The sequence below is a fragment of the Setaria viridis genome, chromosome 9, assembly GCF_005286985.2.
Source record: "Setaria viridis chromosome 9, Setaria_viridis_v4.0, whole genome shotgun sequence".
NCBI classification, from domain to species: domain Eukaryota; kingdom Viridiplantae; phylum Streptophyta; class Magnoliopsida; order Poales; family Poaceae; genus Setaria; species Setaria viridis.
This window is the reverse complement of record NC_048271.2, coordinates 31,220,248-31,238,623: the sequence shown is the minus strand read 5'-3', so window position 1 is coordinate 31,238,623 and position 18,376 is coordinate 31,220,248. Positions and strand designations below refer to the sequence as shown.

The following is an 18,376-nucleotide window of genomic DNA, read 5'->3' as shown; positions in this document are numbered from 1 at the left end:
GTGAGCCATGGCGCCGGCACTTGTGCTGCTGGTGGCAGTGATCGCGGCGGCCGCGATGGCAAGGGAGGCGTCGGCGGCGAGGGGACTCGCCGCGGCGTCCAACGCGAGCGCGGGGGCGGGGACCGCGGCGGCGGGCGGCAAGCTGACCGTGCACCTGGTGCCGCACTCGCACGACGACGTCGGGTGGCTCAAGACCGTCGACCAGTACTACCTCGGATCCAACAACAGCATCCAGGTAAGCCACTACTGGGCATCGCAGTGCCGCGCCGCCCGTCCCAGCCGTTCTTGACCTGCTCACCTCCGGGAAATGTCGATGGCAGAGAGCGTGCGTGATGAACACGCTCGACTCCGTGGTGGACGCGCTCGCCAAGGACCCCGCCCGAAAGTTCATCATCGTCGAGCAGGTACGTAACGTACCCCATGCACTCACCTTCTTCGCTAGTTCACACAATTCATAGATCATTTTCAACTGAATTTTAGTGAGCACGGCATTGTCTTTGTTGCCATCGATTCCTTTGAGCGATTGCCGAAGGATGGCGCTCCCGTCTTGTGAGCGCCTGGGTGACGACGAGCAGGACCCCCCGGACCTCGCCGCCATCGACCCCTGCCCAGTGATAGACAGCCAAAACACACCACCAGCACCAAATCCTGCTCCTCCGCTATCGCCGCATGCTCGGCCCATCTTGGGGCCCGGAGAGGTGGTGGCGCGCCGCCGAGGAACACAGCCCCTACCACGCCTGGAGAGCAACTTCCAGCTCGTTTCCTCTTAACTTCCACGCCACCGTCGTCCCATGTGAAATCGCACCTACCCCTCCCATCTCCATCTGGATCGCCCCTGCAATCATTGCTTCGCACTGCGATTCCTCTTTCATGCAGCACATGCTCAATTTCCTCCTCACCATTCATCCGGGTCGCTTGCACGTCATGCGCGTTCAGTCTAGGGTTTTTCACGTGTCTATGTCCTGTCTGAATGTGGCAAACACTCTCCTCGTTCGGAGTCCTCTATGCATGGGCGCCTCTAAGTTTTGGCTTCACCCGTCCATAGCGACAGTGGAGAGAGCCGCTAGAGCATTAGAGGACAGGATCGTGGGCCTCACCAACCAGTAGTTACTCCGCACCAACCTGAAGAAACAAGCTTCAATGTCGCTACATTTTCCAACACGGGGAAGCGTTCGGTTCAAGGTGGCAGCTTTGGTTTTACTCCTTCAAACAGTTCAAAACGAAAGATCTCTGCGGATTTGCTCAGCTCAACTGCCTGTGCTCACGTTGTGCCCCCTCCCGAGGCAGCGCATGCGTGTCGACCTGCTACCGGCATGCCCCCTCCCCGCTAGACAGGCATAACGACACTCAATGCTACCCAACCACCCAACGCCCGTACCTCCAGGGTCTCCTAACCCCAACAAAACCACAGAAAACCCTAGCGTGCCGCAACCCTCCCATTATCGCCGCCGTCGGCTGCTTTCACTGCCTCACCACCGACCACCAAGTGCGCTCCTGCCGTGATCCTATCCACTGTCGGAACTGCCACGGTAGTGGCCACCGGTTTCACGAGTGCAAGATGTCGATCGCTAGGGTGCTCACCCCCTGGCATCGTCGCCCCACCGTCCCCCCACTCCACCACCCGCGCCGCCATCCACGTAGTTCCCTACACGCCTCACTCTGCCTCGCTGCCACCACCACCAACACCCCCACCACCGCCTACGTCCTCGCACGTTGCACTCCCTGCGACATTTGACCTACTCACCATGCTGGCCTCCTCGAGCTCCATGATGCCGGATTTGAGCTCTCTTGCGGTGTCGCCACTCCTGTGTTAGCCCTGAAGGCGGGCACTGTTTTCCCCCACTCACCAAGCTCGCCTCTGCCAGAAGCTCCGATGGCCGCCGCTGCTCCACCACCGCTCATCCCCAGATCTGTGGACATCCACGTCCACTCGAGCTGCGGAAAGGCGCCGGTTGACCCCCTGCCGCTCTCCCCGTCACCACCCTCCTCACTGGGAAGGCATTTTCCACCGCCTAGCGCTTCGCCCATCCAGGGGACCTGGTGGTGCCGGACGTGCTGGCGATGGACGCGAATGGTGTTGCCGAGCTACTGGCGGGCCTGCACAGTGGCAATGACAGTGATGATGATGACACCGATGACGGCACCGGCATCGAGGATGAGGAAGAGGTCGAGAGTGAAGGTGGCTCTCTCAATGACTGGGATGGTAGAGTTCACATGGTAGAGGCCTGTCTGCCGCGTGGCTATGAGGATATTGCCGCGCGCCTTACTTTTGCCTACATCACGCTAGCCAAAGTAGTGGGTAGCGTCGCCTTGTTCATTCCGCAGGCTTTGGGGGTTGTGGCACTGCAGATCAAGGTTGAGCTCCTGCCCTCCTTGCATGGTGCTATGCTGCTCCGCTTCGCATCTGAGCAGGATCGAGAGCTGGTGCACAAGCTAAGTCCCATCCACCATGATGACATCACGCTGGAGCTAGAATGCCCGCAAGAGACGTTGAACTGTTGCGGTATAGGACTATCCTCTGGAACATTGGACGGAAGAACACATCAGCAACAACTTCCGAGGGTTCTGCAGCCTGCTTGAGATCGACCCGACATGCCTCACTGGTTATGACTACTCCCCGCTTCATCTGCTCATTGCAGTGAACCACCAGCTTGATATCCCCAGTGCGCTTTGGATTGATACCGAGGGGAGTGCACTTGGAGGGAGCATTGCGCAGCTCATGCCAATCCATGTTTGGCACCGCAATGGTCAGATGGATGCTGATCAAAACCTCATCCCATTCTTTGGCCCACCTCCTCCACCTCCGCATGGACCCGGCAACCAGCCTGCAGGCCTTGCTGGGCTAGCACTCCCTCCTCCACCACCACCAAATGCTACCAGTAATGGGCTGCTCACCGCGCCACCGCTGCACGCTCCACCACACCCCTAGGCACCTTACTACGATGCTTGCTAGCATGAAGTGCTCTGCTCCACTTCCTCCCGCCTCACCGCCACCGTCCCCTGCTGCTGCTACTGTGACACCAACTGCAAACGTTGCTGTTGTTTCTCCTCTGACCACTGATGGTGCTGTGTCCACCACATGCTCCTCGATTCGTGGAAGACATCCAAGGAACAAGAACACTAAGGACGCAAAACCTCAATGCCAGAGTTCATGCCTGGCGACAATGGTCAATGGAAAGTATGTCGCAATGGCATACAAGGCTGCATAGCTCGCTGCTCTGAAGAACTCCCTGTCCACTTGCTCTGCTGCTCTGCATACTCACATGGAGAAGCGCAGCATCCTCTCACGCACCAAGCTACCCATCTCTGTGCAAGATGGTGGGCGCTGCTGGTCTGGGCACTGCGGCTGCCAATGCCATCGGGGGAGGGGTGCTGCCAAATGTTGAATGATCACCCTGCGCCTTAGGTTCCGCAACGAGGAGAACTGTTTGCCACATTTCGTGTCCCTCTGTCATGCATCCGTGTTCGTCGTTAGCATATGTTGTCTCTGTGTCTGTGGTAGTTCGTGCGGCAAGGCCAGGCGCTTCATGCCTGCTCCTTGCTTTGGCTCTGTTGTCATGTGTGCTCCATCCCTGGGGCCTGTGTTCCCCCAGGGCGTGACGTGTCCGTTTGTCATCTGCTACTTTCAATTGAACTGGACCCGTTGTTGCTTAATTTTCATGCTTGTTGTCATTTTTTAAGCATTCTTGTTAATTCATTGCCTCTGTCACTGTCTTTTCACGGGTCGTTTGTGCAATCCATCTTTGTTTTGCAAATGCATTGCTTTACTTACTTGCTGGTGCTATGCTGTTTTAGCTATGGGTACTGCTTTTAGATCGTTTAAACTTCTATCATGGAATGTGCGCAGTTTGGGTGACCCGATTAAGTGTGGTGTGGTGCGTGATGCGATCATATCTGCCGCTCCTTACGTTGCTTGTCTTCAAGGAACCAAACTCCAAGACATTAACAATCTCTCTGCTAAGCTTTTCCTCCCCCCTCCCTTGACACCTTCCACTTCATCTCTACCGCAGGATCCCGTGGTGGAATTCTCACCACCTGGAACAGCTCAACCTTCCTGCTCCACTCCTTCATCACCTGGCACCACACCGCTCACCACGGTGCTCGCCTCCACCACATCTGACCACACTATCACCATCACAAATGTCTACGCTCCATCCGACCATAGTGACTCTCCTATTTTCCTACAAAACCTCAATGAGCTCCCTCAGCATGTCACTGGCCCCTGGCTACTCGCCGAGGACTTCGACCTTTGTCGGTCAGCCGAAGACAAGAACAATGGCTGTGTCGACGCCTGGCTCCGCTACAACTTCAATGGAACCCTTGACAACCTGGGTCTTGCTGAAATACCACTCCTCGATTGCCTCTATACTTGGTCCAACAAACGCGACACACCCACCCTCTCACGTCTCAATCGGGTCTTTGCGAACCCCGCGCAATGTGCAGCCTACCCCAACACAACACTCACATCCCTCCCACACCCAACCTCAGAGCATCATCATGCTCTGCACTACCTTCCTGAAAGTGACCATCTCCACTTTGAAAATGCATGGTTGCACAACCAAAACTTCCTACTTACTGTTTTCCCTGCATGGTCCATGGCCCACCCACCTCAGGTGGACGCTGCTGGCCATCTTGCTGGCTGCCTCAAGGTGACTCGAGCTGCAGCAAAGGTTTGGAACAGATGTAACAGGGCGCCTCCAGCTCTAATCCAAAACTGCAAATTCATAATTTTGCTTTTTGACACACTCGAGGAACACCAATGCCTGTCTTTTGAAGAACTACAGGTCTGAGCACTCTGTTAGGATCGCTTGGCCATGGCCATCAAGGAAAGGGCCGCATACTGGAAGCAACAAGTTAAACACCGTGCAATCAAAGAAGGGGACGCAAATACACAGTTCTTTCATGGGCATGCTACCCAATGCATGTGCCGGAATCATATCAAAGGAATCGAGGTGGACAGTGTGCTAGTAATGTCTCACCAGGGGAAAACTTCTGCACTCACAAGCTACTAAAAGGGGATCATGGGCACTGCAGGTGTCTTTGACTGGGAGTTTGATGCCGTTGCTCTGTATCTCGATAGCTGAAAAGCCTCTGATGCACTAACTGCCCCATTCACAGAGCAAGAAGCATTGCTGGTCGTGTGCGCAATGAACCGGAACAGTGCGCCTGGGCCTGATGGTTTTGGTCCTAGCTTCTACAAAGCAGCTTGGGCTATGGTAAAACCTGAGGTCATGGCATTCCTCCACGTGTTCTAGAAAGGGGAGGTAGAATTGGCAAGAATTAACAGAGCCTACATGGTGCTACTGCTAAAGAAACCTAGTGCTTTCACAACGGATGCTTTCCGCCCAATTGCCTACAGAATTGCTGTGTCAAGATACTGGCCAAGATCCTTACCTTTCAGTTACAGACCGAAATTGTGATGATGATTGACCTTGATTAAACTGGTTTTCTCAAGGGAAGGTCGATCTTAGAAAATTTTGTCTGTGCCACAGAACTTGTGTAGGTTTGCTACAAGAGGAAAGCACCAACTCTTGTCCTCAAATTTGACTTCGCCAAGGCGTTTGATACCATGAATTGGGAAGGACTGATGAGGATCATGGCTGCTCAGGGGTTTAGTGACCAATGGTATGATGGGTTCGACAGATACTCGACACCTCCCTGACAGTAGTTTTGGTCAATGATTGCCTTGGTCCATGGATTCCATGTCGCCGAGGGCTGCGCCAAGGTGATCCCATGTCACCGTACCTTTTCCTGGTGGTTGTCGATGTTCTTCGGGCCATGATCAAGTAGGATGGTGGTGTTCGTCACCCACTCGTAGAAGGAAGTGCATGTCCCATATTGCAAGACGTGGATGACACAGTCGTACTCCTTCGGGGAGAACTGCAGGATGTCATCCGGCTATGAGCTCTGCTGGATCAATTCTCCAAGGCCACTGGACTGATGATCAACTTCACGAAGAGCACTGTAGTGTCGATGCATATCTGTGATTAGACTGCCTCCCAGTGCGTGTAGGCTCTTTGCTACCGACAGGAAGGTTTCCCTCAAACGTACCTAGGCTTTCCACTCTCTTGTGCGAAGCTACGGATCAATACTTTTGGCCCCTACATTGAGCGAGCCGACAGATACTTGAAAGGATGGCAATCCTTCCTCTTTAACCCGATGGGTCGCACGGTCCTGATCAACTTCGTTCTGGACAGCCAGCTCATATACCTTATGTGTGTCATCCCACTGCCTCCTGGGTTCATCTCCAAAATTGATCAGAGACAGCGAGGCTTCCTATGGGCTGGGGAGCAACGAGCAACCGGAGCTTCCTGCCTTGTGGCTTGGGAAAATGTTCAGAAGACTCGTGATCAGGGTGGGCTTGGCATCACCAACCTGAGTGTAGAGAACTCCTGTCTTCTCTTAAAGCTTCTACACCTGCTGCATCATCCGCAAGGCTCGTTGTGGGCGACATGGGTGCGCCGGCACGCTAGTATTACTTGTCTGGAAGGGGAACTTGTGGGCCAACATTGGGACGCACTTCAGGAGCTTCTGCTACTCTACCGAGCCATCACCACGGTGGAAATTGGGAATGGCCGCTCAACATCCTTCTGGTTTTGATGTCTAGCACGGGCGAAGAGTGCCTTGCTGACAAGTTCCCTACTCTCTTGAGTCACTACAAGCGATCCACGCACAAAGTCCGAGAAGTCCTTGACCTTGGTTTGGAACCAAACCTGGTGCCATGCATGGCACCCTGTCAAGAGCTTGATGCTGTGTGCTGGATTAGGGAAGCTGTTAGCCTCTCAGTCGATGAAGACACGCAGCTTTGCTCGTTTGCGGTGCCGGGTGGGAAGTTGCACATGGGGCCACTGTACAAACTACTACCGGCAGCCCAAGGCACTGACTCCTCCATATCCAAATTTGTCTAGAAGAATAGAGCACCGCCCGAGTGCAATTTTTTGCCTGGCTTCTTGTCCAAAATCAAGTTCAGTGCCGAGCCAACCTCCTGAAGAAGAATGTGGTAACAGAAGCTACCTATGAGGTGTGCGGTGCAACGGAGGAGACAGCCACACATATCATCTTCCGGTGCTCCTTTGTCCAAGCTTTCTGGCGGGCACTTCAGTTTGAACTGCCTAAGGGCACCACCACCACAACGCTTGATGAGCTACCGCGCCTAGCTCACATACCTAGCATGCACTTTGAGACCATGGTTCTACTGTGCTGTTGGCAGCTCTGAAAAAGAAGGAATGGAGTTGTCTTTCGTGATGAGCACATGACACTTCGGCAAGCACTTATGGCCTGCAAGGCGGACACGACACTGTGGCACTGCAGGATGAAGCAATCAGAAATTAGCATATGTGATGCATGGTGTACTCTGTTTACTACGGCAATGTAAACCTTACGATGTAACCTTATGTAAACACTATCATGTGGGCCGTTATGGGCCATTTCAGTGAATCAGGTGGGGGATTCTCTCCCCTTCCGTAGAACATTAAAAAAAAAAGTCTTCGTTGCCATCCTAGACTGAATGCTTGCCGGCAATGATTTGCTACTGAATTTGTGTCTCCGGAGTACCTCTGCGCCATTGTTTCTTTGATTGTTTCCTCGAATATGTGACTATATGAGACGTTGTGCCTTACTGCACAGTAATTTTAGATGTCTGGACAAACGAGTAGAACGCGACCACAGTGCACGCTGTGTACCATTTCCTTTTGTTCCACTACAGTCTCATCAAGGTCCCGGGCTTCTGCATATCATCAGTGTAGCAATAATGACCCACATGTAAACCACCTAGATATTAATGGCAATGCTTTATGTAGTTTCTGAACTGAATTAGTCATTATCAGGGTAAGCAACACTATGTCTCTAAGGCATGATCTGTCCGTTTTTTGTGTTGCTTTCCTAGAGTGTAGCCTCTAACTTTGTGAAAACATAAATCATTTTGATGGTGTACATAAATCATTGTTTAAAAGATGATACTCCTATGTTCACCATTTAGGTCTTACTGAACTTGTTCCAGATAGGGGTGTGTCCTTTATTGTCCCTCTACTTTTCAGCCAACCCCAATTTGGCTTTAGTCACGTCCAATAACTGAACTTCTTTTGATTGATTCCTCTGTTTTTCTCCAATTACTCCAAAACTGATAGATTGAACTGAAATTGGGACACATAAAAAGTAACTTTGTTAAACCATAAATCATTTGGCTTTAGTCGTCATGGCCGTCGTTCAAGAATTCTTGTTGTCAAAATTTGACTATTGGGAAGCATAAAAAATATACAGTTTGGTGGTCAAAAGTACCTCTGTGCCATTATAATTTGACGAGTTTTCAAAACTATACAACCTCTGATTCCAAATATACGTACAAGGATTAAGAAAGTAGGTGTGGTCTTCATTTATAGTACATTGGGAAAGATGACTCATCCATTTGTGATTGTAGTATTTATTAAGTAGAGGTAATGATGGAAGATAAAAGATGCATAGAAGTTATAGGATTGCATACATTTAGAGAAAAGTTGAGAAGGCTAAAGCGACCCACATCTATAATCGGAGGGAGTAACTATTAGCTAGTAGATTGTGTGCGTCATTGCACAACAATTGATGGCCAGACCGACAACTAAATGGAGAACAGAGAGTGCACATCCATCTACCGTAGTCATGGGCTGCTGTACATGTATGAAAACAAGGACCAACATGTGGATCACATTCCGCTGTTAGACGATAGGGATGTGTCTGCACCTTTTACGATTTCAGGCCTTGCCAACCTTTAGGGAAACAGTGTTTGGTCTGTGACTAAACTAAAGTTGTGGTATTGCACAATTGGGGCCAACAAATGGTGCTTGGTTTGTGGCTCAGACAAAGTTGTCAATTTAATTGAAAAAACTGAGTGTATGACAGTGCTGGTCACATGCCATTAACTATTCCACGTCAAAATACATCCAACAGGTGTTTAAACTTGTTAATTTAGTTTTGAGGACCTCGCAAAAAAAAGTTTTGAGGACCTCGCAAAAAAAGTTTTGAGGAATACAATGATTTAAAACAGAGCAAGAATCAGATATACCATTAAAATTGCTGTTTGAAGATTGCTAATAGAGGCTTTTCCTTTTCTGAAAATTGATTTAAGATATTGACCACAAGCCAAAACAACATTCCTCCCAAGTCACTATCATCTGTGATCAGCAGATAAATGGTATCTAAACTACTGTTGTGCTGTACACTTAATGGACAAAGACACAATTTAATATAGCATTTGAAACTGAAATTCAGGACTCCAAACTAATAGATCCAAAAAAGTCAAATTATATGCTCAAAGTTTCAGGTGTAGAAAAGAATATGCTCAAAGTATAATGCTTGGATCTTTAGTTTTTCAGGTAATTTATGAATCATATTCATATTAACCTTGGAGGTTGACTTTTCCTTCCAGGCTTTCTTCCAAAGATGGTGGGAGGAGAAAAGCTCAAACATCCAGGCAATAGTCCGCAAGCTGGTCGATTTGGGCCAGCTAGAGTTCATGTATGGACTGTGAATTTTCCTTGTTCATTGATTTTATCTTCAGTTTTTCTCTTCAAGTTTGTTTTTTACATGTCATGATTCAGAAATGGTGGATGGTGCATGCATGATGAAGCTGCTGTCCATTATATTGACATGATAGATCAGACCACGCTTGGTCACCGCATGATCAAGAAACAATTCAACAAGACTCCAAGGGCTGGCTGGCAAATTGATCCTTTTGGACATTCTGCAGTTCAAGCTTACTTGCTTGGAGCAGAGGTAATATGGACATCATATTTGCGATGATGCTGATGTTACTAAAATCAATAAAGCATCATCATAAGCTCCTAGATTTACTGGACAGAAGATACAACTATCATTAAGCACTTGGTTGTCATTTTTCAGTCTGCTGGCATTGCTGGTACATGATATGCCAGCGAAGTTATTTGACTGTTTGTTATGTTTGTATGGTGGATGTAAATGATAAGCCTTAATGACTGTTCAGAGTTTAATCAGCAGATTTTTTTCTTGATATAACATTTTTTGTGGGAAGCATATGCATTTAACATTTCTTTACTTTATTGCATGTATAGCTTGGCTTTGATTCTGTGCATTTTGGAAGAATTGATTACCAAGATAGGAAAAAGCGTAAAGCAGATAAGGGCTTAGAAGTTTTATGGCGTGGCTCAAGAACTTTCGGTTCTACTTCACAGGTTCTTATATTGCTGTTTTCCTACAAATAGTTTCGTATATCCTACTCATTAGCACGAAGGATTAACATGACTATGTGAAGGGAATTTGACTCTATGATTCAATTTCAGATATTTGCAAATGTATTTCCTGTCAATTATAGCCCTCCAAATGGCTTTGGCTTTGAAGTTTCAGATGAAAATATCATGCCTGTCCAGGTACATGTACACAGCCAGTTCCTTCCTTCTGGAACCTTACAGATAGATATTTTAATTTCAAATTTCTAGGATGACTTGATGCGGTTTGATTACAATGTTGAAGAACGAGTTAATGATTTTGTTGCAGCAGCCATAGCACAGGTAAACTTCAAATACTGTTTCCACAGGTTGTAGTTCACTAGAGTAATTTGAGATTATGATTCCAACTGAAACTTGGATCTAACTTTTGATAATCAGGCAAATGTCACGCGTACAAACCACATAATGTGGACCATGGGGGATGATTTTAGTTATCAGTATGCAGAATCTTGGTTCCGGAATATGGACAAGCTTATTTATCATGTGAACAAGGTATTACTGATTTTTTTTCTCTCGAACATGCTGGAGAGCTGCGTATCACTGAACCATTAGTTGAAGCTCTCAAGTTTTGATACAGTTTTCATGTTCGGTCCTCATTTTGATTTACCTTTCAGCAAAGTGCAAATAATACTACTATATACAATACTTCCATAAGAGATAAGTGTTTTTAATGAACTTGTAGGGTATTTGAGATGAGGTCCCTGATATTCACGTGGTTTGGTTTTGCTGACGACAGGCATTACTTGCATTTCACTCGATTAACAAGATAACTACATACATATTATGATTTTTAGCATCTTCCTGAACACTCCAGTCATGTGAATGCAGTTCAATCATGTGCCATTATTAGCTGATATCATGAAAGTATTTTAAAATTAGAGAATAATGTCCTGATCATTCTGCAGGATGGCCGAGTGCATGCATTGTATTCTACTCCATCCATCTACACAGATGCAAAACACACATCCAATGAATCTTGGCCAGTAAAATATGATGATTATTTCCCGTGAGTCCTTCAATTTAGTAGAATGATACGAACAATTTTGTGCTAAAATATAAACACGATGCGCTTGTTCTACTGCAAATTACAGCTATGCTGATGCAAAAAATACATATTGGACTGGGTATTATGCAAGCCGTCCAACTTTCAAACGATATGTTCGAGTACTCAGTGGATATTACCTGGTACGATATTGGCACTCTACAACCATAGCTACATGAATCATGGTGCTGTATAAATTATATATAAAGAAGTTCTAGAAAAATTTAGGAACCTGACATTTACTACAGGCTGCACGTCAAATAGAATTCTTAGTGGGTAGGACTTCCTTAGGATTGTTCACTACCAGCTTGGAAGACGCAATGGGAATTTCCCAGCATCATGATGCTGTCTCAGGTACAGCAAAACAACATACGACAGATGACTACTCAAAGCGCCTTTCTCTCGGAGCATATAAGGTTTCCCTCTTGCAGAAATATTTTTTTATATAATATTCTTCCATTTTGTCATAGATATATGATGTATTAGCTACTCTAATATTGTATAGGTCGAGAAAGGTGTCAGCATTGCTCTGACCTGTCTAACAAGTTCCAATGGAACATGTCCGTCCTCAGTAGCAAAATTTAGTCAGGTGAGAAACTGTGCACTTAATATTGTGCTGTAATTTGTTTGAAACAGCTTTTGTTGTGCTACTGCTAGTCATATTTCACTTGGTCCGTATTTTTTTCCCACGGCTGGTAATTTAAATCTTCTTACCAAAACAAGGAAAGGGAGCCAGCTCTTATTGTTTTGGCAATGTATGGGTGTAGAAATATTACTATTTTATACTATATTTACTTCATACAGAATTTTAAATAGTCCTCATATGGTTCTTGAACAGATAACCTGACCAAGTTGTCCCTTATTGACAATTTTTAGTGCCCTCTTCTCAATATAAGCTACTGCCCTTCAACTGAGGAAACAATTTCAGCAGTAAAGAGCTTAGTAAGTATTGTATGTTTAATTATATTCATACTGATGAACACTTTAGATACTGATATACATTATTCTGCAGGTTGTAGTTGCCTACAACCCTCTTGGCTGGGAACGTAATGACTTCATAAGGATTCCAGTAAGTGTCTCAGAAACGTCACTCATAACTTTGTTGCAGTAATTCCTGACACTACTTAAAAGAACTTAAGTGATTAAGGCTCAAGGGTCACTATTATGCCCCAAATTTGTACTCACACTGGGATTCCTTTACCTCCTTTCAGTTCTACTGTTACATGATTTTTTTTAATTTTAGGTAAATGATGAAAACCTTGTTGTAAAAAGCTCTGATGGAACTATTGTTGAGTCACAACTAGTTGAGGTTGATAACACGACAAGAAATTTAAGGAAATTTTATTTGGAGGCTTATCTTGGAACCACGACAGACAAACCACCAAAGTATTGGCTAGTATTTCAAGCTTTTGTGCCACCAATGGGGTGGAATTCTTATTACGTTTCAAGATCCACAGGTACATGTAAATCATCTTCATCTAAAATATTTAGATTGAACCCTCACATGATAGTATTTCTAGTTAATTGGCCCTTGAATGTTGGGGGGCATAAATAGCTAAGGCACAATAACACATTTAACATGGAGGTGCTAAACTCGTAGGAGGATATCATACGAGAAAAGAATGCACTGAACCTTTTTCTCTGACTATAATGTCCTCACTCTTTTTTCTTATGATTTCTAAAAAATGGCATATATACTCAATATGCAAAAAACTCAATATTTTCACCATCTTCTGCTTTAGTCATTAAGCTAAAATTTTTTACTGTTGCCTACAATTTCAATCCAAAAATATCAGATTAATTTGTTAGATTTTGATCAATTTCCTACAATCTCTCTAGGATATAACAGAACTGGGTATGTCTCGACCATGGTTTCTCCAAGAAACGACATGGTTGAAGTTGGACCTGGGCCTCTAAAGGTGTCCTTTTCATCAGAATCAGGACAACTCAAGAGGATATTCAATTCTGTATCTGGAGTGAGTCTTAAGATAAATATTTCATATTTGAGTTGATACAAATGTAGCAGTATTCCACGTTAAATCGCAGACAATTTTTTGATATAAAACTGCCATTTTCAAATAGGGGTAAGCAACATAAAACTTATACGCATTATATTAAGAAGAATAAAAGGAAGGGATCTAGAGCCCTGTACATCCACACACACCCCTTTTGTATTATATGATTGCTTTCTCTCAAGAAATAATCAACATGATTTAAAAATGCATGTTATTTTTTTGATATTAAACCTGTCTACAGTGTCACTGGAGCTCTAACCTTCCATATAAGTTAACAAATACTGATTATATATCAAAATTTTGATAAAAATTTCAGGTGGATTTACCCATTCAACAAAGCTTTCTTTGGTATAGATCCAACGAAGGTGATACCGTCGATTCACAGGTTTTATTAAGGAACTAATCATTTTCTGAGTTAAAGGAAATCTGGCAAATATATATTTGACAGTTGTGATGTATATGATTAATGGTTTTGTGATGTATATGATTAATGGTTTATACCAGGCATCTGGAGCATATATATTTAGACCCAATGGTACTACACCAACTGTTGTTTCTTCATCGGTAATACCTTGCAGCATATGATCTGTATTTATTCTTACTTCATATTCCATTAATATATCTCCCCTGTAATATTTTGTTAAATGGTATAACACTAAAGTTTCTATTAATAGTAACACAATTTATTGGCTTGTTGCATTTCCCAACAAACAAGAGTTGTTAATAGTGTAGTATTTATTTTGGTTACATTTTAGCACCAAACGACTTGAAAAGATATATAATCTGGAATAGTACAGTGTAATACCTCATAATGTTTGGATCCGCTTCATGAACAAGAGTATGAAAGTGTGGCATTTATTTTTTACCCCACCACTGGACTTTAAACATGCATACTCTCCATTATTTTGTATGATATTGTTGACCCTTTCCCTTATGGGAGATGTAATTTGATCTCATAACTTCGTAAAACATAATCATAGTGATAATAATTAGTTTTCCAAACAAAATTTTTTGGTCATTTGGTTATCACTAAAATCTTTAATGTTTTATTGCATGGATTCTACACATGTCATGTATAGCAGAGAGCATAGATTACTTTGGACAATATTCTTGTTATATTCAATGAAATAGATCGACTGGACATATTAACCTGACCTTTGCTGTCAAATAGCTCTTGTAAAATAAAAAGATAGAAGCCAAGTTCTTATGAACACCTATATTTTGTTTGAGAAATAACTTTAGATCATGCACTACTAGTTAGAACTTCATGTTCATCTTTCTATTTCACTGGATTGATCCATTTTAATTTCCTTTTAGGTGCTGCTGAAAATTATCAATGGGCCTCTGGTTGATGAAGTGCATCAACAATTCAGCTCATGGATTTATCAGGTCAGATCTTAAATTTACTCCTATCTATGACCTTATCATAGTTAAAAGTAATATATATATTGCATGATTACTGGATCCTAAAGTAAGAGTATTTTGCGTTGATCTAGCTCTTTGTTAACTAAATTTTCTAAAATGCACAAACAAAGCTTGGTTAAAACACAAATGAACTCAAGAGCCAAATTCAACTTTGTTTGTTGAAAGGGACAAATCAACATATTGTTTAAATTCAGGCTCCATTTGAAAAGTGTGCTTTTAGAAGTTACTAGACATCTTTATTCTAGGAATGTCAAGAGGATCTCACAAAAGTGTTGAAGTTTCTTCTTAAGGACTAAATTGCAGTGCCCTATTATTGCTAGGCACTTGAACACTTCAGGTTTTATTGGAACTACACTTCTTTATTATAGGATTTGTTACCAAATACATTCCTCTATTTTTTATCCTTCTTTACCTTAGTACTAGAAAAAAAATCCTATTTCCCTAGCTTCCATATTTCCCACAAAGATATACATACAAATGATTTGTTAATTCACCATTTGGTAATAGTTCTTCATTGGAGCAGTATATGGATCCTGCATTTATAAATTAACAGGAAATCTGTTTCAGTAGTGTACTAGTGAAGCAGTGGTCAATATTTTCTTCATATAGGTTACACGACTGTACAAGAACAAGGAGCATGCTGAAGTTGAATATACGGTTAGTAACTATTTTCAGATTTGGAAAAAAGATGTTTGCATAAGATTTACCTGGTTGGGCAATATCAATATGATATTATAGTGATGCTATCATGCATCAAAAAATCTATTACTCAAAAGAGAACTAACAATTTTGTTCCTACCGATTGTGAAAGATTGGGCCAATCCCTATCGATGATGATGCAGGTAAGGAGGTCATTACTCGACTGACGTCAAGCATGATCACGAACAGTACATTTTATACTGATTCTAATGGAAGAGATTTTCTCAAAAGGGTAATAATCAATATAATTTGTCCTTTGGGTATTAGATATACTTGTTTCAGTATCAGACAATTGTATGGTATATTATTAGATAGATCATTGTGGAACATTCTCACTGTTAATTGTTTCTCATTATTACTCTGCTGAAAAGTTGTTTTTTGAAGATCTGAAAAGTTTTTTATGTGAAGATTTGGAACCCTTCTGAATTTAGCAACTATTGTTATAAATGATTCTAAACTCCCCTTTTACATGGATATTTAGATAGTACTTGATTTACAGGTGAGAAACTACAGGGAAGATTGGGACCTTGAAATGACAGAACCGGTTGCAGGAAATTACTATCCGGTACTCACATTTTCAGAGTGAACCATATTCAGGTTTTGAGATGCCATAATAGAACTTGAGTTACAGAAAATCATGTACAAGTTTTTCCCTGCGTAGAAGTATTGGCATATATTTTTCATGCAACAATGTATCCTGGGTGAGATGAAAAACAAATAGATTCAATATAACAGGATTCTATTTGCTATAACTACATTCCGAATTATTAATCTTGCAGATTTCTTACACGTCGACTTTTCAGGTCAATCTTGGAGTGTATGTAGCAGATGGGAAATATGAGCTGTCTGTACTTGTGGACCGTGCTGTTGGAGCATCAAGTATTCACGATGGCCAACTAGAGATTATGCTACACAGGTATTAGCTGGTGAAGTCACTTGAGCCAGTTCTAGGTCCTTGCTAGTTGCTACTGTCGTAGAAGGTACTTATAAGATCTTCTGCTGGATAGTTTGTATAGGATTAACCTTGGTCCTAAGCTGGGTTCCAAAAATCTTTATAAAATTCGACCCAATGTATGGTATCGGAGGAATTCTAAGAGAAAGAAAGGGCCTAGTTCTCCTCTAACAGAAGGGAAGAGAGTTTTTATTTCGTAGAACCAAGTCTCAAGCATGGAGTAAGCTCTTGGATTTTATTTTTCGTTGGAATTGTTCACCAAAATGTATAGGATCGATCCGGTGCCAAGCCCTTAGGAACAAGTTTTTTAATACATTGGAAATGTCTGCCACAAACTCTATAATAATGCATATGTTATTAGTAGTTTGTTTTCTGTATCTCATATGATTCTGCTATATATTTAATTTGTATATAAAGGCCAGCTCAGGTTTACTGAGGAATTACTGGATCAGATGAACCAAACCTACCAATTTTGAAACTTTTTTTTGGAACTTACCTGTGTTACATCTCCCTTGCACACAATGGAACTCTCTTTCACCATGAATCTTGTCAATATCAGGCATACCCTAAGAGATGATGCCAAAGGTGTTGATGAGCCACTCGGTGAAGTTGTTTGTCTGGATGGAAGCTGCAAGGGGCTCACGGTACACGTTTATTAGTGACAATTGTGGTGGAACCACCCCAAATTAATCTGGCTAAAGTGTATGTAACTTCGCCTAACACAGGAACTTACACCTTAATCAAGCTAACTCGGCAGTCCGTCGGGTTATACCCGATAAACCACTTAACTTTCTAAACACTCTACTTAAGCTTTGACAAGGTTAATTAAAACTAGGGTTGTTACAACAACATTGAAGCTGTCTCTGTATTTTCCACCAGCATCCAGCTATTTTTTTGAAAATTATCATACTGCCTAAAAAATGACAGGCCAGGGGAACCTACTATGTCAAAGTTGACAAGCTAGGGCATGGAGCTCACTGGCGAAGAAGATATGGCCAGCAAGTCTATTCTCCCTATCTTCTTGCTTTTACTCATGAGGTATAATTATTTGTTACTCTCTGAACTTTTCTGTATGATGCTTTTCTGCTTTTCCACATTTAATTATTTTTGTTCTTACAGGATGAGATAAGTTGGAAATCCTATAATGTTGCCAAAGAAAGCATGATGGATGCGAATTACAGTCTTCCTGATAATGTTGCAATTGTTACCTTGCAGGTATTATTATAATGCTCTGTTCATCTATCCTTAACTCGTAGAGAAGTATTTGCATGGCATACACAAAATTATAGCAATATAAATTCATTAACAGAACGCATCTAAACATTTCAGAATCTAGATGATGGTACCACATTACTTCGCTTGGCCCATCTTTTTCAGGTATAGCAATAGTTTATTTAATTCTTTTTTGGTCACCTTGACATGGATCAATGATGCTGATTAATCTTTGCCGGTGATCTGCAGGCAGCAGAGGACCCTCAATACTCAGTGATAGCAAAAGTTGAACTAAGAAAGGTGTTCGGAAAGAGAACTGTAAGTAAAATTTGCTCTGCAGTTTAGGGTTTTAGATCAGCAAATTCTTGCTTTTGCAGGACTGCTGCTTATACGCTTTGGAATAATTTTGGAGACTAAAACCATTAAACTATGATGCTGTGTGGAAATGCAGATCAAGGAGTTGACTGAGACTAATCTTTCTGCAAATCAAAAGAAGTCAGACATGAAGAAGCTCGACTGGAGGGTACTTGGGGACACTGAAAGTGGTCACACCCCATTGAAGGGTGGCCTAGTTGACAATAAAGCTCTTGTTGTTGAACTGGGACCCATGGAAATACGCACTTTCTTGCTCAAGTTCTGAATTACAAACTTGCAGTGGCGCAGTTTATAGAGAGGGAAATAAGAAAAATGATTTGTTTATTTAATTAGTTAGGATTATTCAATTATACACGCAATCTTGTTATCACAAACATCACGTTATTTGTGTCAACAACAACCACGTGTAGGTCACCTGAAT

The 18,376-nt window shown here is 43.3% G+C and overlaps 1 pseudogene; it reads left to right on the top strand.

Annotated features, from left to right (window-relative positions):
- The first annotated feature begins 7 nt into the window (after positions 1 to 7).
- On the top strand, positions 8 to 18,244 carry LOC117840286 (alpha-mannosidase-like; annotated as a pseudogene).
- The last annotated feature ends 132 nt before the right edge of the window (positions 18,245 to 18,376 follow it).